Here is an 11,431-nt window from a genome sequence, read left to right as displayed (position 1 = left end):
ATATATATATATATATATATACATGTAGATATATTGTATATGTATTCGATTATTTCATTAATAATTAAGTTTTGTATTCGAAAGATAAAACGCGAGGACGAATTCTGGAAACTCGGGTTGCGTCCTCGGATACAACCTTGCGAAAGGATCGCGGATACAGTATGACTAATTATTGATGCCACACCTTGACACGAATCGTTTGTGCAGTTAAAGCACTGTCTACATAAAAGGGATAAGATGCAACATGCAAACAAATTACGATTTTTTATTCGCTTACTGTTCACGAAATTATTTATGATCCAACAAGTTATGCATTCTTTCAGTTCTTAAAGCAATGGGTTCTCTTGTATATGCGCGTGTTCTACGCGCTGAACTTTATTCTGAAAACAGTGACAAATATTCATTAACAATTTAAACGTATCAATATGTTTTTTGCTGTTGACAAATCTTAATATAAAAAGAATTTTTGTACAATTGTTAGAAAATGTCGAAAGATTTTTTATTAATAAAATAATCGGGTCAATTCTTAATATAAAAAGATTTAAATAGCTAAAAACAATTTAATACACTATTCTAATCTAAATATAAAAGTGAGATATCTTAATTGATAAAATGCCCAAAATTTATTTTATCAAATAGCACAATAAAATGTATCGAATATTTCACGGTTTAATTCGTTTATATATTTTTTTTAAACGTATATCTTTACGTCGATTTTTGTACAACGGCTTTAAAGTGCACTGAGCGCGCACTAGTTTTGCCAATGAAAAACGCTATAAAATAATTTGAGGGCGTTTTGTGTGTCATTTTAGGTTAAAAATGAAATTTTAAACATAAGATGAATTTCGTTTACTCTTCCTACTTACGTCTTGTGAACGGTACGCCAGTCTCATGACGTGATCAGCGTCATTTTCCACTTAACCGTAGTAGATAATGAATTTGAGGGCTTTTACGTTTCATGTCGACGTTTCGAAACTTGAGGCATTTAAGGCCAAGTGTGATGCAATCGTTGTCCGGGTATCAAATAAAGGCATTAACCATCCACGCGTTACATTCGCGTAAGGGCGGGTAATCAGAAAATCGTCGACATCCTACTTCTATATTTTCAGTACAATCTTCCACGGAAAGATCTTGCGAATAAAGATTTCTACATTAAATGAAAATCATTTTTTTAAATTAAATCTCTGTTTGCAGAGCGATACTTCCTACATTTATGTTTTCAAAAGTATCCAGACGTTAGTATTTTATTTAAAATATACATACACTAATCATTAAGAATTAAAAATAAAGGAAAAGACTAAAATAACACTTGTTATAATGATTAATTAATTATGCCGAAATACAATAATTATTTAGGCAGAAATACAATGATTATATATAAATTATAAAACTTTAAAAGAATTGTTTATTATTTCATAAAAATAATTTATAAATATTATGCGTTTTTAAGGATGTACACAATGTTTTTATAATCTTTTTACCTTTGTTAAAATAATTTCAACATAATTTTGATAATAAAATAAAATCCTAATTTTATACCTATTATTTTTGGAGACATTTTTATTACAGGTATTTGCTTCACTGCTAATAAAGAAGCTAATAAATTTTATGATGAATAATAATTATTAATAATAATATTATGACAGTCGTAAACATAGATAGAGCTACCTAGCGGTAGATATCTTCTTTATCGACATAAACTGTAATCTCTTATCGATATATATGATGCCTATATTATCCATGTGCTGTTAATTTATTTGTTAGATAATTCATGTAATTTAATAAGATTGTTATTGTAATTTAATAATTAGATACAAAAAATAAAAACCAGCCATGTAAGTCACGTTATTTTTTATACAGTCTCGTACATAGCTGGTTTTTAATACAGCACTTTTTATATATTCCTCGAGAAAAGAACCTTTTGACTGCAGACTAACCCACTTTCGAACACTTGTGACCTCGACTGATATTATCGGATATTGGTATATATAAATGAAATAAACCTTCCAAGAAAAGACGTTTATCTCTAGAAGTATGTGTCATCAGTCATCACAAGTGTTCGATAGTTGACTAACCTACAGTCAAAAGATTTTTTCTTAAAGAATACAAAAACTGCTGAAACGGTGGCGCTGGTGTATTGAAAACCAAGGAGACTATGAAAAATATAATATAATATAAACTACATTGTTATGTTTTTTTATATTTTTTTACATAATTATTATGTACGTTGTACATTATAAATAATTTAAATTTTAACGCTGTTTTATTAATCACAACCACTCTTATAACGAACAATATATTTTGCAATTTATAATGATATTCATTTTTTTATTTAATTAGCATTTAAAATTAGAAACTCTATGATAATCGGAATTTCTCAGTACATTGTATATGATCTCGAATTATTTTCATTTTTGATTGTTTATTATTATAATACTTGAAAAGAGATCAAATAGACCGTTTGTGACATATTTATACTTGTCACATATTATTCGCAGATGAATGGCATAAAATAAATAATTAGATTACATGAAGATTCGATAGGATTTTGTAGATCTTTAGTCAGTCATATGTATATATATATATATATATATATATATACATCGCGAACGTTTTTAATTTCCGTTAAGCCCCCGATACGCAATCGCTCATTGTGCTCGTGTGTAATTACGATTCGTTGCACGTCCATGCAACAAAATCATACAATGCGATTCGCAAACACGAGAGAATGTGCTGCGTCACGATTGCCGAACAAGTCATCGATTGCACAATCGTGCTCAACGACCCTCATGTCTTACGGAAGGTGTGACGAGAAAAATTAAAAAAATTAAATAAATTAAAAAAATTTTTTTAATTAGAAAGAAAGGGAGAACTCTCGTGCTCTCTTTGAAATTTACGGTTTTTTAGCGCAGGCCTGATAATTACACGATCCGCATCTTTCAAATGGTCGCAAACGTGTGATTGACGTGACGGCTCGGTCCGGTTGAGAGTATAAACATTTCTCGCAGATTATATCGTGTACACATTGCAGCTCGCTGATAAGACAGCGGCTATAAAGGGGCCCGATAAGTTCAGCTGCTTGATAAGAATAATGAATTATTTATTAGTATCGACGATTTTTTTTTATTTATTCGTCTACTCCGCTTTGGCATGCAAACACATTTGCAGCATCGATATATTTAATGAGGAAACTTCTGTAAAAATAAAATCGATCTTAAAAAATACAGTCTTAGACTAAAGATGAAAGTACACGATATCGCAAATTGAATTGGAATAATTTAATATTATTGCTAATAAGCATCTTTAAGTAAGCACTATTAAATAATTAAATAATTTATTGCAAAAAATATCACCTCATCTCAAAAAATTATCACTATTTAAACCGATTAAAGTTAATTTTATATTGTGGAACCGTCTAAGTCTAAGACGTCCGCATGGAATTCGGGAGAGAGGTTCAAATCCTGACTGAAGAGATATTTTTCGCAAAAAAATATTTACGAATTTTTATTAAATTAAAAAATTAAACTTTAAAGTACAGTTTATTGTCAATATAATTTTTAACATAATGATGATTCTTTTGATGTTTTTTAATGTATCGCATTACATATTATAATTCTGTTAGGATTATTATTCTGCTTGTAGTTACGATTTGAGAGGATAATCAGCGAGAGAGAGAGAGAGAGATGAGCGAAATAATAGCTAATTAACGTTCGACTCGGCATAATTCAATTACTTAACGCTTGATTAGAGGAGACGCGTTACACACTCGGCGACGGTCCGCGATTTCTTTTCCCTCTGATTTACGCGAATCGTACATTCTCACACCGACAGCTTTGAACGCTGCATATGTGGCAATCAAATCAATTATAGGCAGCGAAGACGACGATGATTCCTGCACACAACAGCAAGCTACAAATCAACTTCGTCTCACGTTCGCGAGGGTATATTCTTCACGAGAACGATGGCGACGGCGCGCGGCGTAAACCCAGGAGTCAGACAAATATTTGCTAGTTACGTCTACGCAATTTCCACTATGGAAAGTCCCGCATGCCTATCTTCGATCATCGATTGCTCTGTTAATCCGTTCATAATATCAAAACAAAATTCCCGCAGGCGCGAGAGCTTCGACTGACCCATTGACCCAACACTTTTAAAATATCGTCAAGCCTCCCACGAAATTATTATATTTTTATCACAAAAGATATTTTTATAAAAGATAACACGGACTCTTAATTTGATTAATAATTGAGATCCCATTACAAGTCCAAGAAATTTATCGATGATGACGCACATCTTGTATAGCTCAGCGTCGCTTGCTCTATTTTAATGTATTTGATTGCAACGTTCTCTTTCATCTTCATATAATAATTTCGGACATATTTTTGTTTTTATTAATTATCGTGGATGATTCAAAAAGCGAGAGTCGAAATGTCTAACTAATTTGTTATTTAATAAAGAATATGAATTCGCACACGAACACGTAGTGTTGGCTCTGATTGACAATTGTATTTTTGTGATTTATATTTTTATTATCTTATTTATTATTATTTTCTTGTAATGCATTTCATCAAAATATGAGGCATTTCCTTGAAAAATACACTGAAAAAATTATATATCAATTTTAATTGAAAATAATCTTATTGATTCAACAATAGTAAATTTTAATGAAACAAATAAAATTTAATTAAAACAAGAGCATAATATATTTGTTTTATTAATAGTATTATAGAATTAACAAAATTATTTTTAATTAAAATAGTGCTGTTGATATAACACAATTTTTTTCAAAATATCTTCATGACCTACTCTTGAGACTTTCCTAAAATAAACATAAAATATATCGGAAGATTTTCAATAACTCTATTACATCGATATTTAGAACGGCATTTGTAAACGGAAGAGTTTCCGATTGTATTGCGTTTGTCAATTGTTAAAAATTGCACGCCGGAATGTGACGAAGAATTTCGTAATCGGCAGCCGAATTTTCAAATATAATCCTTCGCGGAATAAAACATCGTCGGATAATCGATGATCCTCCGACGCGATCACGGATGTGAGTATCGATCTGCCTATGATCACGTCCGTATCACGAAAGTGACTGATGGAAATAAAGCTGCACGGTGAGTTCTAAATAACCGATCGTTATTTAGAATTTGGCCTGAACGTGCCAAAATTCTCCACGTGACCTGTATTGATTATATTTCGTCCCCTGCATCATCGATCCGTCTATTTAATCCACGTTTTTCCGTGTGACGCAAGCTCGAATCGGAAATAAAACCGCGCGGGATGGAACGGTTGTTAGCATTAATTGCGATTAGCTGTATTTTCCTATTAGATATGAGAACAGATCGGGACAGATGTGCATTAGATATAAATTGTATTTTCCACTATTTCAGAAATGACGTTACTTTGCGAAAATGACGTGAAACTGTTGCAACATTATGCAATTTTAGCCATGCTGGCGAGAAGTTTATAAAAGTGAGAAATTGTAAAGAGTAAAATTGTAAAGAGTAAAAATAAAGATTTATAATAATTAACGAGATAATTATGCATCCGTGACCTAGATTATGAATGACATAATACGATATTTATTTCTGGTTACTCGATCGCTTATCGGTTTTACAATTTTAATATCGCTTTAGAAATAATGATAACGAGCTGAGTTATTCAGTATGATTGTTCCCTTGCTTTTTCGTTCATGTACTTAAGTATAATTTATTTTGATTTGCTTGAAGATAAATTGTGCCCATGAATCCGAGATTCCAATTAAGCATATAAAATGATATTATCTTCGCAGTGACTCAGTTTTTTCCTTCTTACGAATATCTGATATAATCAGAGTTGTTACGTACAACAATCAGACTGAAGGATTTACAACTACAGCATATAATTAATGATATTTTTCGCAAGATGTTAAGCAAAAAGATATATTTCTTTGGAGGAAAGAAATGTATAAAAATATTTTCAGTAAACGATGAACGAGTTAGGGTAATACTTTTTCTATTAGCAATACTTTTTATAGAAATAGCATCTTGAAAACTTGCCAATTTTAAATATCTGTTTGAAATTTGGGATCGTTTTAATTTATGATCTAAATGTATATAGCGAATAACTCTTACGAAGAAAACGGCACATCCGACACGGCAGTAATACATTTAACTTTTGAGTCCGAAGGTTAGAAGTGAATCATACGGTTTCGTATGTGTAATGTATGTACATTGTATAGATGTGTATGTACAGATGTATGCTTCATAGGAATAAAGCTCGAGATGTTCATTTCTCGAATCTATAATTGTTTCTCCGTTCTAGTTATCACAGTTACCGAATCACTGTTATTTCCAATGATTCAATGAAAATTAATATATCAATTTAGTATTCATTAAGGCAACTCTCAAAAAGCTAAAGTTAGTAAAAGAAGAATATATATTTTTTTAAGGGGTAGAAGACATCTCCCAAAGACGAATTTCTGTTTAGTCAAATTATGGTTAAAATACTGAGAAAATCGCAATGTAATTGCGATATTCGTAATCAGAAAAGTCATTTACAAATCTCTACAATTTTTGGAAAAAAAAGATAAAATGAAAATTTATTCTATCGCTGCATTATCCATTTAATCTAAATTGGCAGAAATGAACATAGTTCAAGGTGTAGTTTAATTAACCCTTACTGTACTAATATGGGTAACTAGTGACCGAGCAATTCCTGTTCGTGCAAGTTTCTTTGAGTCTTTCGGTAATTATAAATTATACTACATTTTATTATTTTCCAAAATAAAGAGTCAATATTTATTCTAGAAAGTTGAAAGTATGTTGGTGAATTTTTAGAGATTTTTTTTATTATTTTGAAGAGGTGAAAAAACGAAGAGATTTGAAGTGATCCTTGATGGTATGGATGAGGCATCAAATTGTAGATGGTACGATAAGGGATAAAGATTTTTCGTTTTATTTTAAAAGTAAAATTATAAAAGACAGTTTATGATACCCAGAGAAAAGTTTCTTCGATTTAAGGAAATGTTTCTTTGCTATACGGTTAAAGAAAAAATTTCTTTTGATTTGAACATAATATTTCTTTAAATCAAATGAATTCTTTTAACCTTTCAACCTGTTCCAATAAAATCAGTTTGAAATAAATGTTTATAAGTTCAGCATATTAAAAAATACAAGAAAACGTGCACAAGAAAGGTTTCATCTTTTGGGTAAAATACCAAAAAAAATCCGGTATTTTACCCATTCCTTTAACAGCTTCAGCTTAATTCTTCTTTGTACCTGACCTTTTTATAACGTTTCCTCCAGTTGGAGGGGAGTGTCGTACCTTCTACCACTCCGTGCGGTACATCGACACAAAGTCTAAGGAGAAAAGATGTTTCTACCCTCCTACTTGCCTCTGAAGGTTTCACCAATGGCGTGTTATCCCCACGCCCTTAACTTATTCAAGTTTCGCGCCTCCGGTCACAATTTTTGCCGCGCTGCATTTTGATTAGCAGAGCGGCTGGCATAGCGAATTCGTCCGCCAATCGGAATTCCGGTTCACTTGTTCGGCGGCCGCTCGCCCGTCGACCCGCTGTTGCCCGCTGTTATCGGAGAGTAAGTATTTGCGGAGCAGCGAGAACAGCCGGTCGATTACACAAGTTCCGTCGTCCCGGCATAACCCGCATAACCAGTGTACTTCGCACTTAGCGAAGACTTAACCTCGTCTTCACATCACAGTCTCGCGTATTATTTGCCATCGTGTGTCGCTCGCCGCCGTTGCCTCGTGCGCAATCTTGTCGTCACGTCGCCGTCGGCCGTCGTCGGACCGGCGTTACGTAGAGAACGCAGGCGCGTTTCTCCTCGGCGCATTTCGGCGCCTGTGGTGCCTGTACGGAACGAGTTACGAGAGTGTAGAGGAGAGCGGCAGCGAACTACGCGCGCGCGCGCGAGACAGAGGACAGTCCGTGTTATCGCGCCGAACGCCGTCGACCGTTAACGTTCGTCGTTGTCGTCCCTCAAGGAGCGTTGCAAACCGCGTTCCTCATCCTCGTCCCACGTGCCGAGTGTGCGATGAACCGCGACAGCGAGAACAGGGGACGAAATGGCCACGTGCTTGTGTGGGAACAGCCCGGACTCGACGAGGAAGAGCGGGAAAGAAGAAGAAAAAAAGGTATCGTGTCCTCTCCCGTGCCGTTTCGCCGGCCTCACCGACGCGACGCGGAAATTGCTGATCGGCCGATTTTTTTTATTTGCCAAGCGAGTAAGAATTGAAGCGAGAAATCCTCGACATTGCTCGTTCGGTCGGCCCCTCAACGGTATATTCTTGTCGCCGTGCGGAGTTTTCGGACTGCTCTTTCTCGCGGACGACCGATCGAGACAAACGTGACTTCGTCATTGACATGAATCTGCATAAAAATAGCCGATAGGCACGCGCAGGAAACATCGAGCGCTAAGATAATAAGGAAAATTCTAAGATTCCTCGAGAATCTCATCTTCCATTCAATTCGGCATGTGTGCCGTGCGGAATGAGATATTCGAAAGGACGCGCGATTTTGGAGCGTGACGTGTTGAAGTAATTCCGATTTCATGCACTCTCCATAATTCTCGTGCCGCGAAATGCTGTAATCCGAGACGAGAGGTATACTCGCGCGCGATGTTCGTCTCGACGGCGGTAGACCACGTGTTCGACTGTACACGTTTATGCTTCTCTCTCTCTCTCTCTCTCTCTCTCTCTCTCTCAGTTTTGATATTTGTCTACTTTATTTTCTTTTTTCTTTATTTTTGTAATTTTATTTTAGGTATTTACTTTCACTTTTTTTACTTTGTTGCTCAATTACGTATCGATTTTTAGCACTTGAGAGAATTTGATTCTAAAGCGCTTAATAAGTAAACGACATCTCTCTCTCTCTTTCTCTCTCTCTCTCTCTCTCTCTCTCTCACTTATTTAATGTTGTTTAAATTTCTATATATATATAAAATTTAAATTAATTTAAATTAATTTAGAGATTTGTAAAAATTGTATTTGAAATAGCTAAGGAAACCATTCTTTCTTTCTCTCTCTCTCTCTCTCTCTCTCTCTCTCTCTCTCTCAGCAAGGTTTTTCTTCATCTAAATGGTTTGATAGATAAAGCACTACTAGATTTCTGTTCAAAATGTGACTTCGAATTTCAAATATCTATTATCGATATTTAATCGATTATCAAATTCTGTCTATCACAATATGATTCTTCTATTTTTTTATCTAAGATTTTTTTCTAAATTTTCATAATCAATTACTGTTTTTATTCGAACAGATTATTATACTAAATCTTACACTAATTTTTTCCTTTTTCTTCTTTTCTAAAAATCATATCAATATTTTTTTATATCAAAACGCATAGCATTATTAGTTATTATTAGTTATTATTTAACGAAATTCTGCCTTTTTTATTTGTACGAAGATCCTTCTCAATCTGTATCACATTTCTAATCAATTGCTCGAGGCGCCAATAAACCTTCAATTTATTTCTTTGTACCTTCTCTACTTTATCGAATAAAGCAGAGTTTTCTACCCATTTCAATACGTTATAAATATTACGGTGCGTCTCTGATTCGTAACAAAACGCGTATAATTTAATGTCACATTTTACGCTTCAGATGCGGATATCTTGAATAAGAAAATTAATTTTTTGTCTTTATGAAAATGTTTTACGCTGCAATTTTTAATTTGCAATGATATTAAATCACGTTGGCTAAGAGTGTCCACGCGTCTTACAACGATACTGTTTCACAGTTGGTTTTCTAATGTTTACGCAATTGTAATGCATATTGATTAGTTATTTGTCGATTTTCGCGAGTCTTGAAAAAGCTGACGCTGAAATTTTTTTCTTACTTTTTTATCACCTACTTATTGCATATCTTTTCTGTAAATATTTAAATATCTGCATCGCTACTAAAATTCAAAGTGTATTTTACAATTTGTAGTTAATTTCAATGTTAAATCGCTTAAACGGAGATGAAAATTCTGTAATAATCTTTGCACGTATTTAGTGTAATCAAATTTTATAGTAGCACTTTGGAAAAGCCAATCGAAATAAGCATTTCGAATTTTCTCGCAAATGAATGAAGATCAAATATTTTTCATCTTTAATTTTATCTAATCGACTAGTGAAACATAAATTCAAAGAACTTTTAGGACTTTTTAGAAATTGAAAAGAATTTTTATGGAAGTCTTAAAAATGTAGTTTTGCAGAGTATAATTACTTATAGATTCAAATACTTAAAGAATTAATTATGCGATAAATTGTCACAATGCATTATGTCTAGTTCAACTCAAAATATAAGACAACAAAAAATTATAATATAGTGTATATTTAAGAGTTTTTATTCTCTCTTTCTCTCTCTCTCTCTCTCTCTCTCTCTCTCTCTCTCTCTTTCAATGCGAAAAAATTTGTTTATTAACAAATTGAAATATCACGTCCACAGTTGGACTTTAATGGCTTGAATTGATTTATTGTTGTACAAACATTTTTTCGTCTTAGGTCTTAAGAGATATTGTATGAAAAACCTTTCGGTTTCTTTTGACCTGGACCTGGACTGATCGGAAGGGACTAATTCTTTTTTCATCTTAGGAATTAGGTGAAAAGATATTTTAAGGCTTTTGTCCTTTTGACTTGGAAAGGATCCTAATCCCCTTTACGCACACACATTTTTTTCACAAAAGTAAGCAGGTCATTGATTTTTCCTTGTAACCTGAATCCCTGAAAATAAAAATCGGAGTGTGAGTCGAATGTAATGGGAGAGTAACAGAAGCGTAAACGAAACTTCTAGAAGGCAAACATTGAAACGTCAAAATGTAAAAGAAGTGTAAATGCTTCTTTTACATTTCGTTCCAATTGTCGCCTTCTAGAAGTTTTGTTTACGCTTCTGTTACTCTCCCATTACATTCGACTTACATTCCGATTTGTATTTTTATCAGGGACGACCATTCCTAGCAAGCACTTTCACAATTATCATTTCTTGAATGCTCATATCTAAATGTAGAAATGTTCCCAACTGTCCAACATTCCTTTTTTAGATATATGAAACGATACAATATACATATTATGTATATATATCGAAGGATTTATGTCATCTTTTAAAAATAACTCGCAAAGTGTGTGAACTGAATTTTATAAAAACGCAAAATGTACTTAAATCTATAATCTGTAAAATGTACTACGATACGCAATTATTTAAAAAGTAATGTGACTTTATTAACAGAAGGTATGGAATATCGCGATAAATTTGATGAATTTTTTATTAACGAACTATGTAAAATAATTATAAACAGTAATGTAATCATCAGGGTTGGGTAAGTTAATTTTTTCTTTTAACTAAGTTAAGTTAAAGTTAACCTTGAAAATTTAACTTAGTTAAGATACAAGTTAATGTATAATGAAATTAATTGAATTAAAATTTAATTTAATTAAGAAAAGTAATTG

The 11,431-nt window shown here is 33.0% G+C and overlaps 1 protein-coding gene across 1 annotated transcript in view; it reads left to right on the top strand.

Moving 5' to 3' along the window:
* Picot (putative inorganic phosphate cotransporter protein picot) overlaps nt 1-11,431 on the top strand; it is a 41,112-nt gene that overhangs the window by 14,149 nt on the left and 15,532 nt on the right.

Source organism: Trachymyrmex cornetzi, unplaced genomic scaffold (genome assembly GCF_001594075.2).
Source record: "Trachymyrmex cornetzi isolate Tcor2-1 unplaced genomic scaffold, Tcor1.1 scaffold24, whole genome shotgun sequence".
Taxonomy (NCBI): domain Eukaryota; kingdom Metazoa; phylum Arthropoda; class Insecta; order Hymenoptera; family Formicidae; genus Trachymyrmex; species Trachymyrmex cornetzi.
This window is presented reverse-complemented; position numbering and strand designations above follow the sequence as displayed.